The 13567-nt window shown below is 47.4% G+C and overlaps 1 pseudogene; it reads right to left on the reverse strand.

Moving 5' to 3' along the window:
* Positions 1-8132: 8132 nt before the first annotated feature.
* LOC115641911 lies at positions 8133-9192 on the reverse strand (annotated as a pseudogene).
* Between the last annotated feature and the right edge of the window lie 4375 nt (positions 9193-13567).

Raw genomic sequence — 13567 nt, forward strand, 5'->3', positions numbered from 1 at the left:
ACCAAGAAAAAGCAAAGAAGATTTGGTGAAAGCAGTTATGAATCAGTCTGCCAGAGAGAGTAAGAGGCTGCAGGACTGGAGAGAAAAAATTCAGCAGTAGAGGGAAACAGAAAGCAGGAGAAAGGAATTGGCTAAGAAGAAAAGCACAAAGCAGCTGATAAGCCTCCTGGCGCACCAAACGGAGTGTATGCAGTCACCCATAGCCATGTAGGCAGAGCACTACCGTGCTGCCCCCTCCCCATCCCAAAGCACTCTCCCTTGTGCCCCAATGTCAGCTCAAAACCCACTTCTCCAGCATCCAGGTTCTAACCACCACCAGCTGCCCCCAACACCTGTACGTTCACCTACCAGCCCTGAGAACTACGACCCTTACCCTCTGCACTCAACCCCCATCACCATGCAGCATTTTCATCCTGAAGTGCAGCAGGCATTGCACAGCACTCCAGGCAGGACATATTCAAACCTCTGACTGTACAGTTCACCACCCTACCCCCCCCCCCGTCCTTTTAGTTACTGTCTTTTCAATAAATGATTTCTTGGCTTTTAAAACAGTTTTTATTATTGCAGAAAGTGGAAGATACTGTACCCCAAGGAAAAAACAGGCACTGCAAATCATTGTAACCACTGCACTTCACTCCCGTGCAAGGCACCAAACATTACTGTTGGCTTTCAGCCTCAAATTGCTTCCTTAAGGCATCCCTAATCCTTGTAGCCCTGTGCTGGGCCTCTCTAGTAGCCCTGCTCTCTGGCTATGCAAATTCAGCATCCAGGCGTTGAACCTCGGAGGTCCATTCCTCACTGAATGTTTCACCCTTCCCTTCACAAATATTATGGAAGGTACAGCACGCAGATATAACCGCAGGGATGCTGCTTTCCCCCAAGTCTAGCTTCCCATAAAGACATCTCCAGCGCCCCTTTAAATGGCCAAAAGCACACTCCACAGTCATTCGGCACCGGCTCAGCCTGTAGTTGAACTGGTCCTTGCTCCTGTCAAGCTTCCCTGTATACAGTTTCATGAGCCAAGGCATTAACAGGTAAGCGGGGTCTCCAAGGATCACAATGGGCATTTCGACATCCCCTACTGTCACCTTGCGGTCTGGGAAAAAAGTCCCTGCCTGCCGCTTTCTGAACAGGCCACTGTTCCAAAAGATGTGTGCATCATGCACCTTTCCAGGCCAGCCTGTGTAAATGTCAATGAAATGCCCCGGTGATCCACAAGCGCCTGGAGAACCATAGAGAAATACCCCTTCCGATTAATGTACTCAGATGCCAGGTGGGGTGGTGCCAGAATAGGAATATGCGTCCCATCTATCGCCCCTCCACAGTTAGGGAAATCCATTTGTGTAAAGCCATCTAGAATGTCCTGCACATTCCCCAGAGTCACGGTTCTTCTTAGCAGGATGCGGTTAATGGCCCTGCAAACTTGCATCAACACTATTCCAGCGGTCGACTTTCCCACTCCGAACTGGTTCGCGACCGATCGGTAGCAGTCTGGAGTTGCCAGCTTCCAGATTGCAATAGCCACCCGCTTCTCCACTGACAGGGCAGCTCTCAATCTCGTGTCCTTGCGCTGCAGGGTGGGGGCGAGCTCCGCACACAGTCCCATGAAAGTGGCTTTTCTCATCCTAAAGTTCTGCAGCCACTGCTCGTCATCCCAGACTTGCAGGACGATGTGATCTCACCACTCAGTGCTTGTTTCCCAAGCCCAAAGGCAGCGTTCCACGATGCTGAGCATGTCCGTTACTGCCACAAGCAATTTAGTGTCACACGCGTCAGGCGAATCGATATCATCATCAGACTCCTCACTGTCACTTTGGAGCTGAAGGAATAGCTCAACTGCCAAACGTGATGTGCTGGCGACATTCGTCAGCAAAGTCCTCAGCAGCTCGGGCTCCATTTCCCACAGAAATCGCGCTGCAGACTCACAATGGCGCCAAACAGCTGGGATGTGAAGCGATGCACCACGGGGCTTTGGGACAGGAAGCGGAATGACCCGCACCCTTCCGTCCCCTTCCCACAACCCACGGTGCCAAAATGGGACAAGGTGCTCTGTGGGATAGCTGCCCACAATGCACCACTCCCAACAGCGCTGCAAATGCTGCAAATGTGGCCACATTGCAGCGCTGTTAGCTGTCAGTGTGGCCACAGTGCAGCGCTGTCCCTACACAGTTGTATGAAGACTGCTGTAACTCCCAGCGCTGCACATCTCCAAGTGTAGCCATACCCCTAGCCCTGCTACTTTAAGATTTTCATAGTCTTCTGTGAGAGTCTGAACAAGACTAAAGTTTCTTATATCAAAAATGGGTTTTCTTTTTTAAAAAGGATGGGTGTGCTTTAGGTACAGTAAAACCTCAGAGTTAAAAACCTTGGGAATAGTGGTAGTGGTTTGTCACTGAAATGTTTGTAACTCTGAATATAAATTTTACGGTTCTTTCAAAAGTTTACAATGGAACATTGACTTAATACAGCTCTGAAACTTTACTGTGCAGAAGAAAAATTCTTGTAACCATCTTAATTTAAATGAAACGAGCACAAACAGTTCCTTGCTGTGTCAAATTTTAAACTTGATTTTTTTGGTAGTAGTTTACATCTAACACTGTACTGTATGTCTTTGCTGGAGTCTGACTGCTTTCTTCTGGTTCTAAATGAGGTGGTGTTTAACTAAGGTTCTACTGTACATTGATGCTGAAAGATCACTTCTCCGGTTCCTACATATCCCTGCCAAAAATTGGAATGCTGCTAGCCCATGGTTGTAGATGAAAATTTCATCTTTCAGTGAAAGGCAAGAGTGGACTCATGTTGCTTGCACTGGCGTTAGTCATTGCTTCTCTTTTGTTCTCTAGCGCATGGGTGGGCAGACTTTTGGCCTGAGGGCTACAGTGAGGTTCTGAAACTGTGTGGTGGGCTGGGTAGGGAAGGCTGTGCCTCCCCAAGCAGCCTGGCTCCCTCCCACTTGGTGCCTCCCTCAGAACCTCTGACACATCTAACAGCCCCTGCCCGTAACTGCCTCTATCCAACCCTCTGGCTTCCTGCCCCTTGCCAGTTCCCTCCCACAACTATCCAACTGCTCCCTGTACCCTCACTGCCCCCTGGGATGCCCTGCCCCTTATCCATCCCTCCTCCTGCACCATGCTGCTGAGAGCACCAGGACTGGCAGCTGTGTTATCCTCAGAGTGTGCCACACAGTCTAGAGCACCAGGGCGTATGGATGGCTTGCAGTTGTGTTGCCCCACAGGAGCTCACAGCCCCCTGCCCAGAGCGCTGGTGGTAGGGTGGGCTGCGGCTGTCGGGGAGGGAGGTTAGCTTCCAGGGCCAGGAGCTCAAGGGCTGGGCAGGATGGTGGGTTAGGGGGTGAGAGGAGGAATGCCTATGGTTTAGGGGTTGGGACACCTTACCTCCAGTACCCCTGCTCCAATTGTTATCTGTCCATAGTGGAGCAGCTTCAGCAAAAGATGAGTGAGCCCCACATCAAGTGGCCTATGGCCCAGTGGGGCAGGAGCCCTTTCCATCAAGCTAAGGGAGGCAATTAAACCTAGTTCTCCCACATCCCCGCTGAATGCTCTGACTGGGCTGAAAGTTGCAAGTTGGGGACCATATTCACTTCCCCCTCACTATGTCCCGTGGAGGGACGCAGGTATAAAACTCATTTCCTTAAAAGGTGGCTTAGGTGTCAGCCACCAGGTTCTCATTGGTGGCTTGCAAAACAAGAGCATCCCTGGTCTGAATAAGGAGCCCAACTTGGTTTTGGGGCTCTGGCGTTCCTGTGGTTTTGCTAGCTTGTGTGATGCTCAGTGTGGCAGCACCTGTGAGGCTCCCACGCCAAGAGCAGGTCTACACTACAGCCAGGATCTGGCTCTCAGATCAAGCCTCTGATGATCAATTTAACGGCTCTAGTAAAGCCCCACCAAATTGACTGTAGTTCGCTCTCCAGTCAACTTCTGTACTCTACCCCGCAGGAGAAGAGTAAGGTAAGTTGACGTGAGATTTTCTCCTGTTGACCCACATTGTAGACCCTGCAGTAATGTGACCTAAGGTACATCAGCTCCAGCTACATTATTAATATTTCCAGGTATTTTCTTCTTCACCTGAGTATAAATTATAAAAACAGTGATCTTGGAAATATAAAATTTGTTTTTGTGATATGCTTATTACACACTATTCATTATTTATCATTAATAGAATTTTATTACATTATGAAAATGGCAACACTCTTCCAAGATCTCACTTTCGTAGCTTGTATCACTTTGAGTTAGTCTGTTATAAGACAAGGCTCCTGTGTTTCATCAAGGAGCATCAGATGTGAAACAGCATGAAGATATTTAAGAAGCCAACTCAAAGAGTTCTTCCTACACAAGCATTCAGGTCTTGAGCAGTCCAGGCAAACAGCGCACATTACAACAAAGCTTAAACTTGTTCAGCATAATTGTAAAAATACTAGCTGCCAATTTAATTTTAAAAACAGCAAAAAAAATCCACTTCCCTTTCCATTTCTTATGAGTCTTGAAGTTTAAATCTCCTCATTGTGACAGGCATGCTTGGTTTGATCTGCTTAGCTTTGAAAGTCCAGCGGCTCTGGGCTACTATCCTGTGCTGCCTGCGGTCCCTAGGAACAGCTCTGTCTGCCACTAGGGATTTTTGATCATGGGTGGAGTAGCCCATCCATTCATCATTTTGTTCACTAATTAGGTCTAATTTCTGATAAACCAAGTTTGCTATATTGATTTCTAGTATCCCACTTTTGTTTAAAAAGCACAATCTTAATACGCTCCTTGAGTTATAGCAGGAAGCCTTTTTGTTTAAATTAAGTCCCTTTTGCACCTTTTTGCATGACAGTTTGTTGTTAAAGGTTATTGTGGCATATTAAGAATACTTAGTTTTCACAGCTGAGCTCACAACTAGGATAAATCTGTAGGCCCGATGCCTGATTCATTGTTGAGGGCCCCAAGACTGGCTCAGGTGAATGAGGGAGTGCCCAGCAGTACTACCTTTCTCAGGCCTTGGCTACACTCACACTTTACAGCGCTGCAACTTTCGCGCTCAGGGGTGTGAAAAAACACCCCTCTGAGCACTCCAAGATACAGCGCTGTAAAGCATCAGTGTAATCAGGGTGGCAGCGCTGGGAGTGCTGCTCCCAGCGCTGCACGCTACACCCATAAAGGATGTGGTTTACATGCAGCGCTGGGAGAGCTCTCTCCCACGCTGCCGCTCCAACTACACTCACACTTCAAAGCGCTGCCACGGCAGCGCTCCCGCAGTGCTGCCGGGGCAGAGCTTTGAAATTCCAAATGTAGCCATACCCCCAGTGTTTTCACAGTGAGGGGATTGTGGCTGGCCCACTCCAGGCTGCATCCAGTCCTAGCTGCTGTAGCCAAAGCTCTCTCCCATCAGCAGTCAAAGCCCAGCAGCTCAGCATGGCTTCTGTTCTGTAAACAGGAAGAACTGGTGTGACCAAAAACCACACCCGGATAATTACAGGTCTCTCAGCCTCACACTGACCCTGGGCAAAACAATGGGATGGCTGATATGGAACTCAGATAACAAAGATATAAAGGATGGTAATGTAGCTAATGCCTGTCAATGTGGGTTTATGAAAATGAATCTTAGAATCATAGAATATCAGGGCTGGAAGGGACCTCAGAAGGTCATCTATTCCAACCCCCTGCTCAAAGCAGGACCAATTCACAACTAAATCATCCCAGCCAGGGCTTTGTCAAGATGGGCATTAAAAACCTCTAAGGATGGAGATTCCACCACCTCCCCAGGTAATGCATTCCAGTGCTTCCTCACCCTCCTAGTGAAAAAGTTTTTCTTAATATCCAAGCTAGATCTCCCCCACTGCAACTTGAGACCATTACTCTTGTCAAACTAGATTTTTTTTAAACAAGATTAACTGTTTGGTTGATAAAGGTCAATAGTGTTGATGTAATATACTTAGGCCTCTGCAAGGCAGTTGACTTGGTGCTGCATGACATTTTGATAAAAAAAATTGAAACAATACAAAATCAACATGGCATACATTCAATTAATTCAAAACTGGCTAATGCATAGGTTTCAAAATCTAATGGGAAATCATGTAGGTATTTTTTCTAGTGGGGTCCAGCAAGGATCAGTTCTTAATCCTTTGCTATTTAACACTTTTATCAATGAGCTGGAAAGCAAACATAAAATCATCCCTGATAAAGTTTGCAGAAAATGCAAAAAATGGGGAAGAGGTAAATGAAGAGGCCAATGAAACAGCCCTGCAAGCCTGAGTTGGCTGGCACGGTCCAGCTGCATGTGTCTAGTTGCTGGGTAGACATATCCAAAAGCTCCATTGATATGGGACCCAAGTCCCAGACAACTAGGCACCATTCACACCTGTGTCTCAGCCTGCCCTGAAGACAAACAATCCTATTCCATCCCCTAGGTAACCATGTAGCACATAGGGGAAACTGAGGCATGTATAGGATTCATAAAAAATATTACAGAAAATTCCCACTTTGTCACAAACATGAGTGAATTCAGAGTGAAGAAAGTGGGGAAAGGATATCAGAGCAGGAGCAGTTAAGCTTGGGGCAGGCAGGCATGTGAGTGGGGCATCAGGCTGTCTCCCTTTGAATGCAGAACCAGGTGCCTCCTGCCGTGACGTGTTTTGCCCTTGGAGCAGGTGGGGTGGATTCATGCTGGGCCACTGCTTCATAGATTCATAGAGTTTAAGGCCAGAAGAGACTATTTCTCCGCTAGATTACAGAGCCCTTTGTTATAGAGCTTTTTCCTTCACTCTCACCCTTCCCTGGTCCTTCTAGCATGAACAGAGAGCAACAATACCCAAAGACTGAAGGTGCAGACAATTCGATGTTTATTGGGGTGAACTTCCAGCAAGCTTAAATTCAAGTTCCTTTTCCTTATTTTCGAATCCCAACTTATTTCCTGTTTGCCCCTAATTTAAATAGTAATATTTTCAGCTATACCTTAACCAATCATTCTACTAAAATTTACCTAACCAATCCTAACGTACTGTAACATGATTAGCTAACCAATTATATCCCACCACCTTAATTAGTTTACACCTAGCAAAATTAATTATACAGCAGACAGAAACAATCACAGAACCAGACAGAGACCATGCAAATAAACATACAAAACAATATAGAAGTGAGGATTTTACAACTACATCTATACAGACATAAGGGTTCTCCAGCTGTGTCTATTGATAAGTGAGTTCTTGCCAGACAGGATGCTATCAAACTAAATTTCCTTTTACATCTTCTAGGCTCTTTCCTTTCTCTGGAGGTGATAGATCGAATCACCTTCCTAACAGTCCCAGATTGCCTTGTTTTAATATGACTACTTTGGAATGTGAGGACGTGACCATACATTTCCCAGTTTATGGCTGCTAAAGAACCAGGCCTCAGACTATCACAGTAAGAGAAGGCCACTACACAGACAGTGATTTTTTATTCTTTCTTTTATACCTCTATAACTAGCTGAGTGATAAGAATACACCTACATCTTAAAGTCTAGGCCTTTGCAGACAGGCCTGAATATTGATATCCTAACACCCTTTAGTATTTGGGATTTTTTCCCCAGGAAGGTCTTCACACACTGTAATCAAGTCACCTCTCAGTCTCCTGTTTGATTAGCTAAACAGACAGAGCTTTTTCAGTCTCTCACTGTATAGGCATGTCTCCAGCCCTCAAATAATTGTTGTGGCTCTTTTCTTCTCCTCTCCAATTCATCACCCTCTCTGTAAAATACAGACACCAGAACTGGATGCAGTATCCATTAGCAAAGTCCCCTACAGATGTAAAAATCACATCCCTGCTCCTACTCACTTCTGCGATTTATACATCTAAAGGCCACATTAGCCCTTTGTTTCACAGCATCGCACTGGGATCTCATGTCGAGTTGCTTGGCCACGCTGTCGTAAGTCCTTTTCAGTCACTGCTTTCCAGGATACTATCTCCCATGCTGTGTCTATGGCCCTGAGGCTCTTTCTGGGTCACGGTGGGAATCAGAGGCAATGGCTTCTCTCCTGGAGTCCCAGACAGGTTCACTCTCTGCAGCGCTGGGAGAACTCAGGGCTGCTCTGCCTTCCAGCCGAAATCTGGGCCCCTCCTTGCTGGCGCAAAGTATCGGGGAGCCATCAGAGGTTATTGTTTTACAGATGCTGAGACAAAGCCCCCGGGAGGGGACACCATGTGCACAGGTATCTCTGCTTGGGGGAACTGGCTGGATGGCCTTCCGAGGACGGAGCCCCAGTCCGGCCTACGTTTGGAAGTACCTGTGTCCTGCAGGATCACCCTGAGCACCCGCTCCCGGATCTCCCTGGTCCTCACCCCATACACAATGGGGTTCAAAATGGGTGGGAACAGGAGGTTGACGTTGGCCAGGATGATGTGGATAGGGGGAGCCACGCGGTGGCTAAAGCGATGAGTGAGGAAGGAAAAGAGGGCCAGGGTGTAGGAGATCAGGATGACACAGATGTGGGAGATGCAGGTACCAAAGGCCTTGAGCCAGGCCTCCCGGGACGAGAGGCCCAGAACGGCCCGGACAATCAGGAAATAGGAAAGACCGATAAACAGCAGGTCCCCACCTATCACTAGCAACGCCGTGCTGAGGCCGTAGGCATGATTAATGTTGGTGTCTCCACAGGCCAGCTTCACCACAGCCATTTGCTCACAGTAGGTGTGCAGGATGACATTGGTCCAGCAGAAGGACAGCCTCTTAATCAGAAAGGGGCAGGGGCTCATGAGCAGTGCCCTCCTGGCTATGGCCGCCACGTCCAGCTTGGCAATGAGGCGGCCGGTGAAGATGGAGCTGTAGTGCAAGGGAGCGCAGATGGCCACATAGCGATCGAGGGCCATGGCCAGCAGCACAGCCGACCCCATCATGGAGACGGAATGAATGAAGAACATCTGGGCCAGGCAGGCCCCGGCATTGATCTCCCTGGCCTGAAACCAGAAGATGCAGAGCAATTTCGGCAGAGTGCAGGTGGATGCTCCCAGGTCGATGGCTGCCAGCATGCAGAGGAAATAGCACATGGGTCGGTGCAGGGCTGGCTCTGTGGCAACGATGAGGAGAATAGCGCAGTTCCCGAATGTACATCGTGCACACGGGCACCGAGATCCAGACGTGAGCTTCTTCCAGCCCAGGGATACCCAGCAGCAGGATTGTGGCCGGGTTCGAAGGCGTCAGGTTGGCAGCAACCATGGTCGGCCCCTGGTTCTCCAGCTGTGTTCACTGAAGCTCATGCTGCCTGTGAATAAAGACGCAATAAAATCAAGGAGGGAAGACCAAGCCAAGGGAGAAGCCGGTTCTGTATGGACGCTGCCCGGTGCTGCTCTTGGCACCCAGTGCACTTGGCATTGCTGTCCCTGGAGGAAGCAAGAATAAAGGCAGAGGAGTCTGAGCCCAGCAGCACCAGGTCTCCTAGGTTCTATGGTCTCAGTGATGTTCATCATAGCAGGGTGATGCTGGAGGAATCCAGCAGCTAGATCTGCTCTTAGCCTCATTCCTGTGCAGGGCCCCATCCCCTGTGTCGCTCTGCATTGCTTGTGAACCACTCTGCATGAATATCCATAACATAAACCTGTCCCTCCCCGGGCAGGGGTGCCTGGGCTGGTGCTGTCTTCGCTGGCATCAGGCTTCCTAGCTGAGACCTGCTGGGTTCAGTCCTCAGGCGTGCGTGCAGTCAGGCTTACACATACCTCACCTGACCTGCCTGGGTTCTGCCCCTTGTCAGCTTCCTCTTCCCCTTCCTGGTTATTCTGCTCTTTGTTCAATTCGCCCCCGCTTACTGATGCAGGCTCTCCCTTTCTCCTCATACCTGTGCTGAGCTCACTTGAGCCAGCTAGCTATGTCTTCCCTGCTTCTGCCTGCAGAAGCAGTTCCTGCCATTAAACTCAGAATTGGGTGGTCAGCAGAAATGAACAGTGAAATATAACACAGACTTCAGGCTGAAGAATGTGTATACAAACCCATTTATACAGCTCATGATCCATAAAGGATAAGAGCATGAGGAACATAAGAACGGCCATACTGGGTCAGATCAAAGGTCCATCTAGTCCAGTATCCTGTCTTCTGACAGTGGCCAACGGTAGGTGCCCCAGAGAGAATGAACAGAACAGGGAATCATCAAGTGATCCATCCCATGTCGCTCATTCCCAACTACTGGCAAACAGATACTAGGGACATCATCCCTGCACATCCTGGCTAATAGCTGTTGATGGACCTGTCCTTTATGAACTTAGCTAGTTCTTTTAGGAACCCTGTAATAGTCTTGGCCTTCACAACATCCTCTGGCAAAGAGTACCACAAATTGACCATGTGTTGTGTGAAGAAATATTTCCTTTTGTTTGTTTGAAACCTGCTGCAGTGCCTATTAATTTTAAATTGGTGACATCTAGTTATTCTGTTCTGAGCAGTAACTATCACTTCCTTATTTACTTTCTCCACACCAGTCATGATTTTATAGATCTCTATCATATCTCTCCTTAGACGTATCTTTTCCAAGCTGAAAGGTCCCAGTCTTTTTAATCTCTCCTCATACGGAAGCTGTTCCATTCTCAGTACATTCTAAGTTCTCCAGCAGGAGATAGCACAGATAACTGCAGTGTATTGCATGTTTGGGGTTATTTTTAATGATATGTGTGATGGTTCCTCTGCTGTGGAACAGTGGTTCACAACCTGAACTGGTAGCTAACAAAGCATTGTGTGGGGGGATGAATGGAGACAGTTGGTGGTTAGCAGCTGACAGCTAATGAGTTAGAGAGGGAGAAAAGATCACAGTTCCTCTATATGGGTCTGGCATGACTGTGCCTGGGATATTGAGTTCAGAAGCAATTCGAGGGAGCTGAAGACAGAATGAAAGGGCTAATTCTGTTAATCTTAGTGAAGTGCTCATGGAAGGAGGATGTGATCACAGTCTGTAACTGGTCACATAGAATAAGCCCCATGCAGGGAGAGGAATTACTTAGGGTGGTAACACCTGCTGAGATCTTGCTCTAGAACTGCGATGTCACTTGCCAGACCATGTGGCATGTTATAACTCTATTCTTTTCTATATAGAACATGGCAGGGAAGGGATGAGATGTGAGAGAAGGTGAATAAGGATTACATGGGGAATTACAGACCAGTCAGCTTAACTTCAGTACCAGGAAAGATACTGGAGCAATTAATCAGGCAATCAATTTGCAAACATCTAGAAGATAATAAGTTGATAAGTAACAGTCAACGTGGGTTTGTCAAGAACAAATCATGTCAAACTAAGCTGATAGTGCTCTTTGACAGGGTAACAAGCCTTGTAGGTGGAGGGAAGTGGTAGATGTGGTATATCTTGACTTTAGTAAGGTTTTTGATACCGTTTCCCATGACCTTCTCTTAAACAAACTAGGGAAATACAACCTAAATGGAGCTACTGTTAGGTGGGTGCAGAACTAGTTGGAAAACCATTCCCACACAGTAGCTAACAGTGGTTCACAGTCAAGCTGTGCATATCTAGTGGGGTCTCGCAGGGATTGGTTCCAATTCTGGTTCAGTTCAATATCTTCTTCAATGATTTAGATAATGTCTTAGAGAGAACACTTAGAGATGGTACCAAGCTGGGAGGGGTTGCAAGTGCTTTGGAGGATAGGATCAAAATTCAAAATGATCTGGACAAATTGAAGAAGTGGTCTGAAGTAAATAGGATGAAATTCAATAAGGACAAATGCAAAGTGCTCCACTTAGGAAGGAACAATCAGTTGCACACATGCAAAATGGGCAATGACTGACTAGGAAGGAGTCCTGCAGAAAGGAATCTGGGGGTCATAGTGGATCACAAGCTAAATATGAGCCACCAATGTAACGCTGTTGCAAAAAAAGCAACATCATTCTGAGATGTATTAGCAGGAATGTTGTAAGCAAGACACAAGAAGTAATTCTTCCATTCTATGCTGCACTGATTAGGCCTCAACTTGTAAATTGTATTCAGTTCGGGGTGTCACATTTCAGGAAATATCTGGACAAATTGGAGAAAGTCCAGAGAAGAGCAAGAAAAATTATTAAAGGTCTAGAAAGCATGACGTATGAGGGAAGATTGAAGGGATTGGATTTGGTTAGTCTGGAGAAGAGACGACTGAGGGGGGACATGATAACAATTTTCAAGTACCTAAAAGGTTGTTACAAGGAGGATGGAGTAAAATTGTTCTCCTTAACCTCTGGGAATAGGACAAGAAGCAATGGGCTTAAACTGCAGCAAGGGCAGTTTAGGTTGGACATTAGGAAAACATTCCTAACTGTCAGGGTGTTTAAGCGCTGGAATAAATTGCCTAGAGAGGTTGTGGAATCTCCATCATTGGAGATTTTTAAAAGAAGGTTAGCCATATACCTGCCAGGGATGGTCTAGACAATACTTAATCCTGCCATGAATGCAGAGAGCCGGAGTAGATGACCTCTCGAGTTCCCTTCCACTTCTACGATTCTGTGATGCTATGTGCTGTGTGCATCATGGGGCTCCATGTTTAATATCCTAGGGTAACATTCCTGGGTGCAGGTACGGTCCTGTCCAAACTCTCCAGCTCTGCTGGGGCTCTCAGCTGGCAGCTTCTACAGCTGCACCTGCAAAGGGTCTCAAATTCAGAGTGCAATTTCCTGAAAGGACCTGGAGAGGGGTGTGTATGATGTATCTGGGCACCAAAAAAGTATCCAGTGCCAAGAAAAAGGAGAACCCTCACCAAAGCAAGTCCTCACGCCCTGCCCCGGCTTCCGCCCCCTGACACACACAGTCTCCTCTGTGTGAGCGTGGGGGCTAATTCACTGGGTATCGGCCCAGGTGGATTTTCTGTCCCCATTAATTGGCTGAAATCTGTCCTTAATTATATCATGTCACCCACTGGCTCCAAAGAGGTAACACAGTGGAAATAGGACAATAGTCTGGCCTGGTGCATTGTTACATCTAAATTTACATCCTGGGCAGAGCTGCGGCTGACTGGTGTGCATCTGTCTGAGGGATGGGTCTGTCAGGGGATGTCTCTCTGGTCCATATAACTGACCTTCCTTTCCCCATCCCCTGCAGTAGCACAGGAAAAGCCTAACTCCAGCCTGAGCTACAGGACACCCAGAATGTCACTGGTGGAGATGGATCTTACCTAGTTGCAAATAGCAAGGAGGGACGGGGGTTATTTACAGGATAGAAGGCAGGTGCCTGGGAGGAACAGGGTGAAATTAGGGAAGAGAACATGTAGGCTGAAGTTCAGGAGAAATTGATGCAAGTGGGATCAATCAAGCTGAGGGATTATATCTCAGGACAAGTGATGGGGTCCATATAACACAGGGCAGTTTAAACTAGGCTGGTCAATGCACTAAGATATGTAATAGGGACCAGTCTGGCACTTGCCTCGGGAGGTGGGATTGAGTGGATCTTTTCTGTCTGTCTTGTGATCGGGAAATTGCCCTTTCTGTACACTGCATCAGAGATACAGTTAATCCACAGCACCAGTGGGTTAAATACTAGCCGAGTAACCAAGTACAAAGGACTCACCATGCTCTGAGGAAGCAGCAGAGAAAGAAAGGTGTTTGTAGGGTGACAGGAGCCTTTATCCTGGAG

The sequence above is a fragment of the Gopherus evgoodei genome, unplaced genomic scaffold, assembly GCF_007399415.2.
Source record: "Gopherus evgoodei ecotype Sinaloan lineage unplaced genomic scaffold, rGopEvg1_v1.p scaffold_36_arrow_ctg1, whole genome shotgun sequence".
Classification (NCBI taxonomy): domain Eukaryota; kingdom Metazoa; phylum Chordata; order Testudines; family Testudinidae; genus Gopherus; species Gopherus evgoodei.